The sequence below is a fragment of the Hyperolius riggenbachi genome, chromosome 9 (assembly GCF_040937935.1).
Source record: "Hyperolius riggenbachi isolate aHypRig1 chromosome 9, aHypRig1.pri, whole genome shotgun sequence".
In the NCBI taxonomy this organism is placed as follows: Eukaryota; Metazoa; Chordata; class Amphibia; order Anura; family Hyperoliidae; genus Hyperolius; species Hyperolius riggenbachi.
The window spans coordinates 272,958,824-272,972,185 of record NC_090654.1 but is presented as its reverse complement, the minus strand read 5'-3'; the positions used below and the strand labels follow the sequence as shown (position 1 = coordinate 272,972,185).

Sequence of the window (13,362 nt, the reverse complement as noted above, 5' to 3'; positions counted from 1 at the left end):
ATGCAGACGTATATCATACACAACATCAGGAAGTGCAGCTTACTTAGAAAAGAGAGAATGCAGAGTGAATACAGGAAATGAAAACCCCATAAAGATTGCCATCACGTTTTACAACTTTTTACATCTTGTGGTTGTTTTACTATACTGCAGTTAAGGTAACTATGTTGTTAAACCTCTAAGAAACGTCCTCTCTGCTCTAGAAGAAAAGCAACAGTATAATAACCTTTAACGAAAAACATTTCTTTGTTACAGCTTACAGAACTCCTGCAATAAGTCTGTAACATCTCTACTTCCTGCTTTCATGGAAGCAGACAAAGGGTGAACATCCTGTGTTTACATATCAGCCGTGTCCGTCCGCTGAGGGCTGCAAAATTTCAGTGCAGACACAGCTGAGAGATCAAAAAAGAAACAGCACTGTTGCAAACTACAGAGGCGGAAGAGTCTCAATCTTCTAACTGTAATATTAAATACTTAACGCAGGAAGAAGTGAAGGCAAGACTAAATAAATTAAAAATAGACAAGGCACCTGGCCCGGATGGCATGCATCCTCGGGTCCTAAGGGAATTAAGTTCAGTTATAGATAAACCCCTTTATCTTATCTTTTGTGACTCTCTTGCAACTGGCAGAGTCCCAGTGGATTGGCGTACAGCCCACGTTTTCCCATTATTTAAGAAGGGCAAAAAATCTGATCCAGGAAATTATAGACCTGTAAGTTTAACATCAGTTGTATGCAAACTATTTGAGGGGTTACTAAGAGATACTATACATGACTTCATAGTAGAAAATAATCTTATTTCTCAGCATCAACATGGGTTTACTAAAGACAGGTCCTGTTTGACTAACATGCTCAGCTTTTATGAGGAAGTGAATGCTAATATGGATATTGGGAATGCTGTAGATGTGATATACTTGGACTTTGCAAAGGCCTTCGACACTGTTCCCCACAAAAGTCTGGTGCAAAAGTTGAGAATGCAAGGACTGGGGAAGAGTCTGTGTTCATGGATAGGGAACTGGCTAATGGACAGAAAACAAAGAGTTGTGGTCAATGGATCATACTCAAAATGGGAGACTGTTAGCAGTGGGGTCCCACAGGGGTCTGTTCTGGGTCCAGTGCTCTTCAATTTATTTATTAATGACCTAGTAGATGCAGTAGTGAGCAATGTTGCTATTTTTGCAGATGATACAAAATTGTGCAGAATCATTAACTCTCAGGAAGATAGTGTCATATTGCAACAGGATCTGGATAGGATGGCTATATGGGCACATACATGGCAGATGAAATTCAATGTTGACAAATGTAAGGTCATGCATTTTGGTCGTACCAACGGTCTAGCACCATACAAAATAAATGGGATACAGTTGGGGACATCAAACTTGGAGAAGGACTTAGGAGTACTCATTGACAACAAGTTAAATAATCGTACTCAATGCCAAGCAGCTGCAGCTAAAGCTAACAAAATTTTGGGATGCATTAAAAGGGAAATAAAAACTCGAGATGCTAGCATAATATTGCCCCTGTTTAACTCTCTAGTAAGGCCACATCTGGAATATGGAATTCAGTTCTGGGCACCACATTACAAAAAAGATATTGCAGTTTTAGAGCAGGTGCAGAGACGAGCAACAAAATTGATGCGTGGGATGGAAGGTCTCACTTATCAAGAAAGGTTAGATAAACTGGGTTTATTTAGTCTAGAGAAAAGACGCCTTAGAGGGGATCTAATTAACATGTATAAATACATCAGAGGGCAATATAATACCTTGGCGGATGAGCTTTTTGTCCCTAGGCCTTCTCAAAGGACTAGAGGACATGATCTGCGCATGGAGGAAAAACGTTTTAGCCATTTATTTAGGAAAGGGTTCTTTACAGTAAGAGTGATTAAGATGTGGAATGCATTGCCACAGGAAGTCGTTATGGCAAACTCTATACCTGCATTTAAAGGGGGCTTAGATGCTTTCCTTGCGTTGAAAGACATCCATGGCTACAATTACTAGGTAATGCCTAATGATGTTGATCCAGGGATTTTATCTGATTGCCATCTGGAGTCGGGAAGGAATTTTTCCCTTTAGGGGCTAATTGGACCATGCCTTGTAAGGGTTTTTTCGCCTTCCTCTGGATCAACAGGGATATGTGAGGGAGCAGGCTGGTGTTGTACTTTGTACTGGTTGAACTCGATGGACGTATGTCTTTTTTCAACCAAAATAACTATGTAACTATGTAACTATGTAAATTACACTTATGATTACTTGAAGATGAGGGGGAATTAGACAGGCTCTTCTCTCTAAAAACACACAAGGTGAATTTCTCTCCATTTTCCTTGTGTGCAAGCGTTCAGGTCCACTTTAAATGAAATATGCATGAATAGGTGTGCGCCGTGGAAACTATCTGCAAAGGAATATCTGCTGCACCAATTCATAGATTGTCATCTCCTCAGTAGCCATCTCCAGGTTCACTCTCTCCTCTCACTCTAAAAACACACCTTCCTGGTACACGTTGACAGCCACTGTACACTAAGGAAGGCAACACTAGCAGGAGCGTTTTTCACCACAGTTCCTGGGTTTCTGTCACAGTACGTTTGAAAACATTTCCCGCATGCAATTTTATTGTGTTCAGTCCATGATTTTTCGGATGTGGTGGAGTATATTGTGATTCGAGATGTGCGGATTGTATGAAAGAAAGCTGTATGATTTAATATTGTGGGGAAAAAACGCAAACGCAAAGCGTGAACAAATGCTAACGGCCATTGACTGTAATGGACTAGGGCAAAACACCCACAATTCATGTGTTCAGCATGTTCACTGGGTCCTTTTACAACGAATCAGTTTCTGTCAGTTAAAGAAAACCTGAACTTAAAATTAAGACAAAATAACCATACACAAGTCATACTTACCTTCCATGTAGTCTACTCCTCAATCTCTTTCTCCTCTCCTGCGTCCTTTTTGTCCACTGTGATCAAGGGAATTCTCAGTCCTCCATTTTGAAAATGGCCATTACCCCATAACAGCTTTCTGGTCAGCACACTGTTAAACTGTAACATCGCCCACTTGAGCCATAGGGAAACATGGACATTAATTGGCACATCAGTTGTCCTCTCAGCTATAGCTGCCAGCAACTGATATATTTCAGTTCTGACAAAATGTTGTCAGAACTGGAAGGGATCACTGTCAGAGGAAAATGGTGAGCTTCTGAAAGGAACTGATGGTAAGCTAACTATGTAATGTTCATTTGAAGTTACCTCATATGTTTATTTAAAATAATTTTACTCAGTACAGGTTCCCTTTAAAAGTGAACGGACAACTGATGTACAGCCCAGGCGAAGATCATGTTCATGTTTCCCTCTTTCAAAACTGTAATTTGATCCCTCTGTGTCAGTTGGCTGCTTCGGCAGTGCAGCTAATTTGTAAACACAGGATGTTAACCCTATGTCTGCTGCCATGGAAGCAGGAAGTTGAGACACTGCTGATTTATTGCAGAATTAGTATCAGTTGTAACAAAAAAAAGTTTTTCTTTTAAGTAAACCTGAGATGAAAGACATCTCAAGTTTTATACTTCCCTGGGGCTTCCTTGAGGCTACTAACACACCAGGACATTGCGTTTAGGGGACGTTATAGGGCACATAACGTGCCCCTAACGCAAGGCCTGGTGCTCTCTGGTGTGGACGTCGGAGTGAGCTGTGTTGTGCAGCTCACTCTGGCGTCCGTGATGCGTACTCTTGGACGCATGCGGCATCATGTAGTCCCGCCCGGCCAATCGCCGCACAGAGCGGCCGCTCCAGGAAGTAAACCCTGCACGTCACACAGTGCAGTGAATATTAATTAGCCATGTGCTTGGCCGCTCTCCCCTCCTCCCCAACATGACTGAGCATGTGCAAACAGTCTAACGCAGCTTAGCCGCAGAGAACGCACAGCATGCACCACTTTGCTGCGTTACAATGTATCGCAACGTGGGCAGTGTGAACAGCCCACTTGTGTTACATTGCTGTGCGTTGGGGGAGCGTTACAGGCTGCACTAACGTGCGCCTGTAACGTCCCTGTGTGCAAGAAGCCTAAAGGACCTCTTCCGTGAATGAGGAAAAAAATAAAAAGTGGTTTATGCATAAACTATTAAACATCCTTCTAAGATAGTGTGAAAAGTAAAAAAAATGGTTTCATCAAAGCAACATGTTATACTCAGTGTATGTAAACAGGTGATGGACTGGGAGGCTAATCCATTTGTTAGGGGTGTTTTTGTTTTGTTTTTTTTACTTTCATTTCACAAACATAACTCCTGCCTACCTAGTTTTCAGTGGTGTAATCCATTGCGGTCAGGAATCACTGTCATGAATCGGACATTTCAGATTGAATCAATGAATTGAATTGGACAAAGAATCGTATGGTGTAGATGGGGCTGATTCTGGCTGATTCTCCCAGCAGCTTATAACAGATGACTCTCTGCACAGACCAGGAGTCTGGTTGCCAGGTAACAATGTAAACACACAAGGAGGAGCTCAGCGGTTATGCTATAACGGAGATTCCTTACACTTCATGTACTTCCTGCATACATGATTCCCCCAATATACAAGATAACCCGCAGCCTCAAGGCGAGTCTATACGATATTCTAGATTGCTGGCTTAAAATGTACCCGAGGTGACATGTGACATGATGAGATAATCATGTGTTATGTACAGTACAAAACATTAATAACCAGGCTGTTTTACTTGTTTTATTTTGTTGCCTCAAAGAGTTAATTTTTTGGCATGGAAGTGACAGCTTCTGTTTTGTCGGTATAGTAAACATCACTCATAAGCAAATTACAGCCATAAGGCCTCATTCACACCAAAAATCGAAAACGCAAACATTTTGCTGCACTTTTATTTTTCCCCCTCCCGGCGCTCCACAGCGCACTGCGTTTCTGGTAAAATCGCTTTTCCAGAGAGGTTTTGTAATTCACTCCCTGATGCAAGTCAGGAAGTCAACTCTTTGACCCGGAAAATAATAAATACAATGTAATTATTCTTAAAAAGGCTCAAGCAATTGCTGCACAAAGCGATTTTGTGAGCGTTTTGCGTTTTTCCTATACCTTCCATTGAGGCAAAATTGCCTCAAAAATGGTACAGGCACCACTTTGCTGAAAGCACAGCGCGCGAACCGCGCGGATATGAACCTTCTCATAGAGATTCATTGCACCAGCGTTTTGTGGGCGATTTAAAAAATCGCCTACGCTTGAGAAAAAGGCAGAAAACGCCCCTAGTGTGAACGAGCCCTAAAAGTTTTCCTGGCAGAATACAACTTCTGAGAGCAGAGGCAGATGGGAAAAGGTCAATAGTTCATGTATTTACATTTGCATTTAGGGACACTTAATAGGCTGCCACTGAGCAGAGACAACAAAACATTCATTCTACTTTGTAAAGGTTTACATATAAAATAAAACCCTGCGATATCTAACATACTGTAAATATCTGTTATTTATTTAGGAGTAGGAGGATAAATACAATTGTTTCTCTCATCAGTTAATTTTCACCTCAGGTTCACTTTAAGCCTCATACACATGCTTGACTAAACCCAAAAATGACCGCCTCAGCCTATAACCAGACGTGTGTGTTCAGGGGTTCATGACCCCTAACTTGCAAGCAATCCGGCCGGTAGATTAACTCTCCCCCAGCTTCTAACCTTTCTTTTGTGCATGCTGCTCCCTCTCCCGCTGTGCGGCGTCACCCAGGCACCGCTACGGCGTTTCTCCGCATAGTAACAGAGCACGTCATCAGCTATGCAGCTGACTCGCGGCGGTGCAGCCCTGCCCAGTACGTTTGCTTTTCAGGTGTGTGTTTAGACCCTACAGATCAGAAAGATCAGTAGGCCTGCCAGGCAACCGGTATTGTTTAAAAGGGAATAAATGTGGCAGCCTCCATCTCCCTCTCACTACAGTTGTCCTTTAATCACTTAAAGAGAACCTGTACTGAGTAAAATTATTTAAAATAAACACATGAGGTAACTTCAAATAAATATTACATAGTTACCTTGCCATCAGTTCCTCTCAGAAGCTCACCATTTTCTTCTGACAATGATCCCTTCCAGTTCTGACAACATTTTATCAGAACTGAAATATACCAGTTGCTGTCAGTTATATATCAGTTGCTGTCAGTTACAGCTGAGAGGAGAAATGATGTGTCCATGTTTCCCTATGGCTCAAGTGGGCGATGTTACAGTTTAACTGTGTGCTGACCAGGAAGCTGTTATGGGGTAATGGCCATTTTCAAAATGGAGGACGGAGAATTCCATTGATCACAGTGGACAAACCGGACACAGGAGAGGAAAAATACATTGAACAGTAGACTATACAGGAGGTAAGTATGACTTGTGTATGTTTATTTTGACTTTTCATTTTCAGTACAGGTTTTCTTTAAGGACCGGGCTTGTTTGCGCAGATCTGTGCTGCTCTCCGGCCCACAGCACAGATCAGGTGGCAGGCAGGGCGACCAGACTTCCCCCCCCCCCCCCCTTTTTTCCCCACTAGTGGGATGTCCTGCTGGGGGGGTCTGATCGCCGCCGGCTATTTTCGTTCAGCGGGGAGGGGGGGGGCTCCTCAAAGCCCCCCTCCGCAGAGAGTTTCCGCCTCCTTCTCTCCCTCCCCTCCTTCCTATGGGCGGCACAAGACGGCGATCCGTCCTGCGCCGCCTCTGATAAGCTTCAGCCTATCAGATTCCGGCGATCCAAAGCCAATCAGAGGCCAGGGATCGGTGATCTCCTTTATGGCGCTGCTGCGACAGCAGCGCCGTAGGATGTAAACGGGGGATTTCTTCCCTGCGTGTTTACATTTAGCCTGCGAGCCGCAATCGGCGGCTCGCAGGCTGTTCACGGAGACACCCTCCGTGAACTGACATGGAATGGTAACACCACTTTGACCTGCCGACGCCTATCGGTGTTAGGTGGTCGTTAAGTGGTTAAAGCAAACCTGAAGTAACAAATAAAAGTCAAAATAAACAGACACATACTTACCTCTCGTGTAGTCTACTCCTCAATCTCTTTCTACTCTCCTGCGTCCTGTTTGTTCACTGTGATCAATGGAAGTCTCCGTCCTCCATTTTGAAAATAGCCATTACCCCATAACAGCTTGCTGGTCAGCACACTGTTAGGGATTGCACACACTGCAGGCGTTTTCGACTTTTTTTTCGCCCGCGTGTGGGTTTTAAAAAACGCCCCCTGACCGTGTGCACAATTAATGTCTATGAGAAGGTTCATATCAGCGCGGGTTGTGTGCTGTGCGGTTAGCAAAGCGGTGCCTGTACCATTTTCAATGGTGACTCCGCCTCAATGGAAGGTATAGGAAAATCGGAAAACTCGTACAAAAATGCGCAATAAGGTGATTGCGCTCACATTTTTCCGAATAAATACATTGCATTTATTATTTTTCGGGTCAAAGAGTTCACTTCCTGACTTGCGTCAGGGAGTGAATTACAAAACCGCTCAGAAAAAACGCTTAGAAAACCGCTAAGCACAAAAACGAATCACCCACCCAAGTGTCGGGAATCAAAAAAAAATATGCTTCGAAAACCGCGGACGAACATGCAAACGGAATGCAATGTGAACAAGGCCTTAAACTGTAATATCGCCCACTTGAGCCATAGGGAGACATGGACATTACCTTGCACATCAGTTGTCCTTTCAGTTATAAATGACAGCAACTGATATAGAACTGACAGCAACGGATATATTTCAGTTCTGACAAAACCTTGTCAGAACTGGAAGGAATCGATAATAGGAAAATGGTGAGCTTCTGAGAGAAAACATCAGTGAGATAAGCATATAATATTCATTTGCAGATGCAACATGAGTTTATTTTAAATTTTACTCGGTTCAGTTTCCCTTTAAACTAACTTTCCAGAATCTATTGAACAGGGATGTAAATATGTCAGCCTCCTTATTCCTCCTCAGGTTCCTGTAATGGGGGAAGAAGTTTTCCAAAGCAGATTTATAAATAGGGCCAGCCCATCATCAGACGTGACATTTTCCTACGAATATACCCGAAATACAGCAATACTGATCTCTATAAATAGGAAACCGCAATGGGGCTATTATGATGCAATTAGCAGAAATGTAATTTAATTTACACTGCATACGAGAATCAGGATCGCATTTCGCCATCTGTTGTAGTTCGGTCTTCTCAGCTTCCGCTCTGTGCGCTTCTGCGGCTGGCTTGTGAGACAACGCGCAACACAACTGTACATCTTCGGAAACAGGAATGTTTGTTATACGGAAGCCAGGAACACAGGCATGGAATGACTACCAGACGCCACTGCGACTGGCTGATGTCATCGTCTGACCCGCTAAGCAGACCATCGCCAGCGAAGGCAGAGTAGACTATTGCCAGCAGCGGAGAGATTTATACCACTCTGTGCAACACCGGGATATGCCAAATATCATAACAGCAGCACAAAACTCAACTTTCTTCTGAAATAATACAACATGCGACTCCCGCAAAATGTAAAGCACAACTGAGCCAAGAGGGATAAGGAGGCTGCCATATTTGTTTCCTTTTAAGCAATACCAATTGCCTGCCTGGCTATCCTGCTGATCCTTTGCTTCTAATACATTTACAATACAATACAATAATATTTCTATAGCGCTTTTCTCCAATAGGACATTTAGCCATAGCCCCTGAACAAGCATGCAGCAGATCAGGTGTTTCTGACATTATTGTCAGATCGGACAGGATTAGCTGCATGCTTGTTTCTGGTGTTATTCAGACACTGCTGCAGCTAAATAGTTCAGCAGGGCTGCCAGGCAACTGGGATTGTTTAAAAGGATATAAATATGGCAGCCTCCGTATTCCTCCCACTTCAGTTGTCCTTTAAAGGGAACTTGAAGTGAGGAAAATTATTTAAAATAAACACATGACGTAGCTGCAAATGAATATTACATACTAACCTCACCATCGAACTGAATTGTCAGAACTGGAAGGGATCACTGTAAGAAGAAAATGGTGAGCTTCTGAGAAGAACTTTCTCAGAAGCTCACCATTTTCTTCTTACAGTGATCCCTTCCAGTTCTGACAATATTTGTTAGAACTGAAATATACCAGTTGCTGTCAGTTATATATTACAACTGAATGTGCAAGGTAATGTCCATGTTTCCCTATGGCTCAAGTGGGTGATATTACAGTTTACCAGCGTGCTGACCAGGAAGCTGTTATGGGGTAATGACCATTTTTAAAATAGAGGACGGAGAATTCCATTGATCACAGTGGACAAATGGGATGCAGGAGAGGAGAAAGAGATTGAGTAGTACACTACACAGGAGGTAAGTATGACCTGTGTATAGTTATTTTGACTTTTTATTTTCAGTTCAGGTTCTTTTTAAAGGATACCCGAAGTGACGTGGGTCATGATGAGATAGACATGTGTATGTACAGTGCCTAGCACACAAATAACTAGGCTGTGTTCCTTTTTTTTCTTTCTCTGCCTTAAAAGTGTTAAATATCAGGTATGTAAGTGGCTGACTCAGTCCTGACTCAGACAGGAAGTGACTACAGTGTGACCGTCACTGATAAGAAATTCCAACTATAAAACACTTTCCTAGCAGAAATGGCTTCTGAGAGCAAGAAAGAGATAAAAAGGGGAATTTCTTATCATTGAGGGTCACACTGTAGTCACTTCCTGTCTGAGTCAGGACTGAGTCAGCCACTTACATACCTAATAGTTAACTCTTTCAGGCAGAGAAAGAAAAAAAAGGAACACAGCATAGTTATTTGTGTGCTTGGCACTGTACATACACATGTCTATCTCATCATATCACATGCCACTTCGGGTATTAAGCACATCCTTTTCCACTAGCTGCAAACTCTGTATAGCAGGACAAATGTTCGGCAGGCTAACTGCTACTGCCATCCTGCTGCCCACAGCTCGCCCCTTGCTTTCCTGGTGCCCCATGCCATGGCCTGTGTGGCCTTGCCTAAAATCCAGCCATGAGTGCGGGGCTATATACCAATATACAGCTATAAGTATAATCATTCATATAATAACAATACACAGTAATCAAGTGGTTTTCAAAGTAATACTAATGTATTTTGGTAAAATTATTTGCTAAGGAGGATTCTATCCCGAGCAGAATAAAGGAAAAGATGACCTCAGTATCATTTATGATGTGCAATTATTTTAGAGTGCAGTCAGAAGATATTGGGGAGAGTGCTTCCTAATGAGTCATAATAGACGGTACATAAACCATAAAATCAACTAAAACACGCTTCCCGTGACGCCATAGTGTCCAGTCCCCTCCTCACTGATTATTTAGCGGCTCTAGTGATGATTATTGTTATAGACACCACTTGAGAATGGTTCTTATGGCTTTTAGCTTATCGCACATCACACTGCATGGATAAGGTTTCACAGTCAGTCAGTCACAGTCACAGTCACGCAAGCACTCTGTCAGCGCAATTTACTAAAGCTTCTCCCCGGAAGGAAGATCATGTTCGTTATGTTCGTCAGTCTTTTCCACAATGGCCAAGAACATCAGATGAAGGAGGTTGACTGGGCATGATGTGTCCGGCTGTGGCCGACTAGTCTGATGTCGGCTCAGAAAGCTCTGCCGCGTGTGGGGGCACAAGTGGTTTGTCAGGATGGTTGACAGAGCATTGCAGGGATGGTCGTAGTCAGCCAACTTCGCTACGCTGGAACTACGCATAGTTTTACGCAATTACGCTTCGCCAAACTACAGCTTCGAAATCAAATATTCGCTTTGTATGCATTTCATAGACTACGCGTTAAAATACGCAATTAAGCGTAGTGCGAAGCGTAGTGTATGCGGATGCTTATGCCTGTATGTAAAAAATGTTACGCATTAATTCCTTTGTAAATGCTTATACCGGTAACTCTTCTATGCGTACATTCCCCTTTCCAATGCGTAAATTTGTAAGCATACAACCGCACACAGAAAATTAGCCGCAAGTAACGCATTCGTAGTTCACTACGCAATACACATATTAACTACGCATAGTGGGCGTAAGCTACGTGTAATAGTACTTCGCTACGCGTAAATTCGTAAGCGTAGGTTTGAAACGGCACCTACGAACTATGATGCGTAGATGCAAACTACGATGCGTAAATTAGCACTGGCGCAGTTTCTGCTCTTCCCTGGAGCATTGGCTCGGGATTTGCGCAGCGCACACTTCCTCTGCGTCTCTGGGATCCTGCTCTGCTCGTAGGAGGCAGCACTGGAAAGCAGGAAATGTGGCTACGGAAGCAGGAAATGTGGGAACTGGCGATGATTAGTAGTGGACGAATTGGGCACCCCATTGACGCTAATGCAAATATCGTTAATATGGCACCTAATGCAGAAATTTGGGCGCCGAAAAATACTGTTTTCAACCTTAGAACATTAAAGTTTTTGAAATAAGTAATGGTTTTGAAACTTGCAACGTTATAGTCTTTGTCACATTATTTCGTTTGTATGTACAAATATTACATTATCAAATATGTTATCGATCGTTTGTAAAGGTGTTTGAGCAAAGAAGGGGGGGGGCTAAGGCATGGTGGTCAAGGCACCACCAGAGGGGTCTTAGTTTTAGACACCACCAGGGAAGTTTTAGCGATAGGCACCACCAGGGGGATCTTAGGGTTAGGCACCACCAGGGGGATCTTAGGGTTAGGCACCACCAGGGGGGCTCTTAGGGTTAGGCACCACCAGGGGGCTCTTAGGGTTAGGCACCACCAGGGGGATCTTAGGGTTAGGCACCACCAGGGGGATCTTAGGGTTAGGCACCACCGGGGGGTCTTAGGGTTAGGCACCACCGGGGGATCTTAGGGTTAGGCACCACCGGGGGGGTCTTAGGGTTAGGCACCACCGGGGGGGTCTTAGGGTTAGGCACCACCGGGGGGGTCTTAGGGTTAGGCAACACCAGGGGGGCTCTTAGGGTTAGGCAACACCAGGGGGGCTCTTAGGGTTAGGCAACACCAGGGGGGCTCTTAGGGTTAGGCAACACCAGGGGGGCTCTTAGGGTTAGGCACCACCAGGGGGGCTCTTAGGGTTAGGCACCACCAGGGGGGCTCTTAGGGTTAGGCACCACCAGGGGGGCTCTTAGGGTTAGGCACCACCACCAGGGGGGCTCTTAGGGTTAGACACCACCAGGGGGGCTCTTAGGGTTAGACACCACCAGGGGGGCTCTTAGGGTTAGGCACCACCACCAGGGGGGCTCTTAGGGTTAGGCACCACCAGGGGGGCTCTTAGGGTTAGGCACCGCCAGGGGGGCTCTTAGGGTTAGGCACCGCCAGGGGGGCTCTTAGGGTTAGGCACCGCCAGGGGGGCTCTTAGGGTTAGGCACCGCCAGGGGGGCTCTTAGGGTTAGGCACCGCCAGGGGGGCTCTTAGGTTAGGCACCGCCAGGGGGGCTCTTAGGGTTAGGCACCGCCAGAGGGGCTCTTAGGGTTAGGCACCACCAGGGGGATCTTAGGGTTAGAGACCACCAGGGGGGGCTCTTAGGGTTAGACACCACCAGGGGGGGCTCTTAGGGTTAGAGACCACCAGGGGGGCTCTTAGGGTTAGACACCACCAGGGGGGGGCTCTTAGGGTTAGACACCACCAGGGGGGGCTCTTAGGGTTAGACACCACCAGGGGGGGCTCTTAGGGTTAGACACCACCAGGGGGGGCTCTTAGGGTTAGACACCACCAGGGGGGGCTCTTAGGGTTAGACACCACCAGGGGGGGCTCTTAGGGTTAGACACCACCAGGGGGGCTCTTAGGGTTAGACACCACCAGGGGGGCTCTTAGGGTTAGACACCACCGGGGGGGCTCTTAGGGTTAGACACCACCGGGGGGGCTCTTAGGGTTAGACACCACCGGGGGGGCTCTTAGGGTTAGGCAACACCAGGGGGGCTCTTAGGGTTAGGCAACACCAGGGGGGCTCTTAGGGTTAGGCACCACCAGGGGGGCTCTTAGGGTTAGGCACCACCAGGGGGGCTCTTAGGGTTAGGCACCACCAGGGGGGCTCTTAGGGTTAGGCACCACCACCAGGGGGGCTCTTAGGGTTAGACACCACCAGGGGGGCTCTTAGGGTTAGACACCACCAGGGGGGCTCTTAGGGTTAGGCACCACCACCAGGGGGGCTCTTAGGGTTAGGCACCACCAGGGGGGCTCTTAGGGTTAGGCACCGCCAGGGGGGCTCTTAGGGTTAGGCACCGCCAGGGGGGCTCTTAGGGTTAGGCACCGCCAGGGGGGCTCTTAGGGTTAGGCACCGCCAGGGGGGCTCTTAGGGTTAGGCACCGCCAGGGGGGCTCTTAGGTTAGGCACCGCCAGGGGGGCTCTTAGGGTTAGGCACCGCCAGAGGGGCTCTTAGGGTTAGGCACCACCAGGGGGATCTTAGGGTTAGAGACCACCAGGGGGGGCTCTTAGGGTTAG

General features: G+C 45.7%; 2 protein-coding genes across 6 annotated transcripts in view; one reads left to right on the top strand and one right to left on the bottom strand.

The window, feature by feature from the left end:
- Window positions 1-13,362, bottom strand: part of DGLUCY (D-glutamate cyclase) — a 168,288-nt gene that overhangs the window by 75,350 nt on the left and 79,576 nt on the right. The gene's annotated exons all lie outside the window — the stretch shown is intronic.
- The window catches only part of GPR68 (G protein-coupled receptor 68), a 53,913-nt gene that overhangs the window by 22,975 nt on the left and 17,576 nt on the right, over window positions 1-13,362 (top strand). Inside the window, exon 1 of one of the 5 annotated variants that reach the window (XM_068254597.1) lies at window positions 4,435-4,456. The exons of 2 other annotated variants lie outside the window; for them this stretch is intronic. The gene's annotated coding sequence lies outside the window, so the exon portion shown is untranslated. 2 more of the 5 variants (XM_068254594.1, XM_068254598.1) reach the window with 2 other exon arrangements.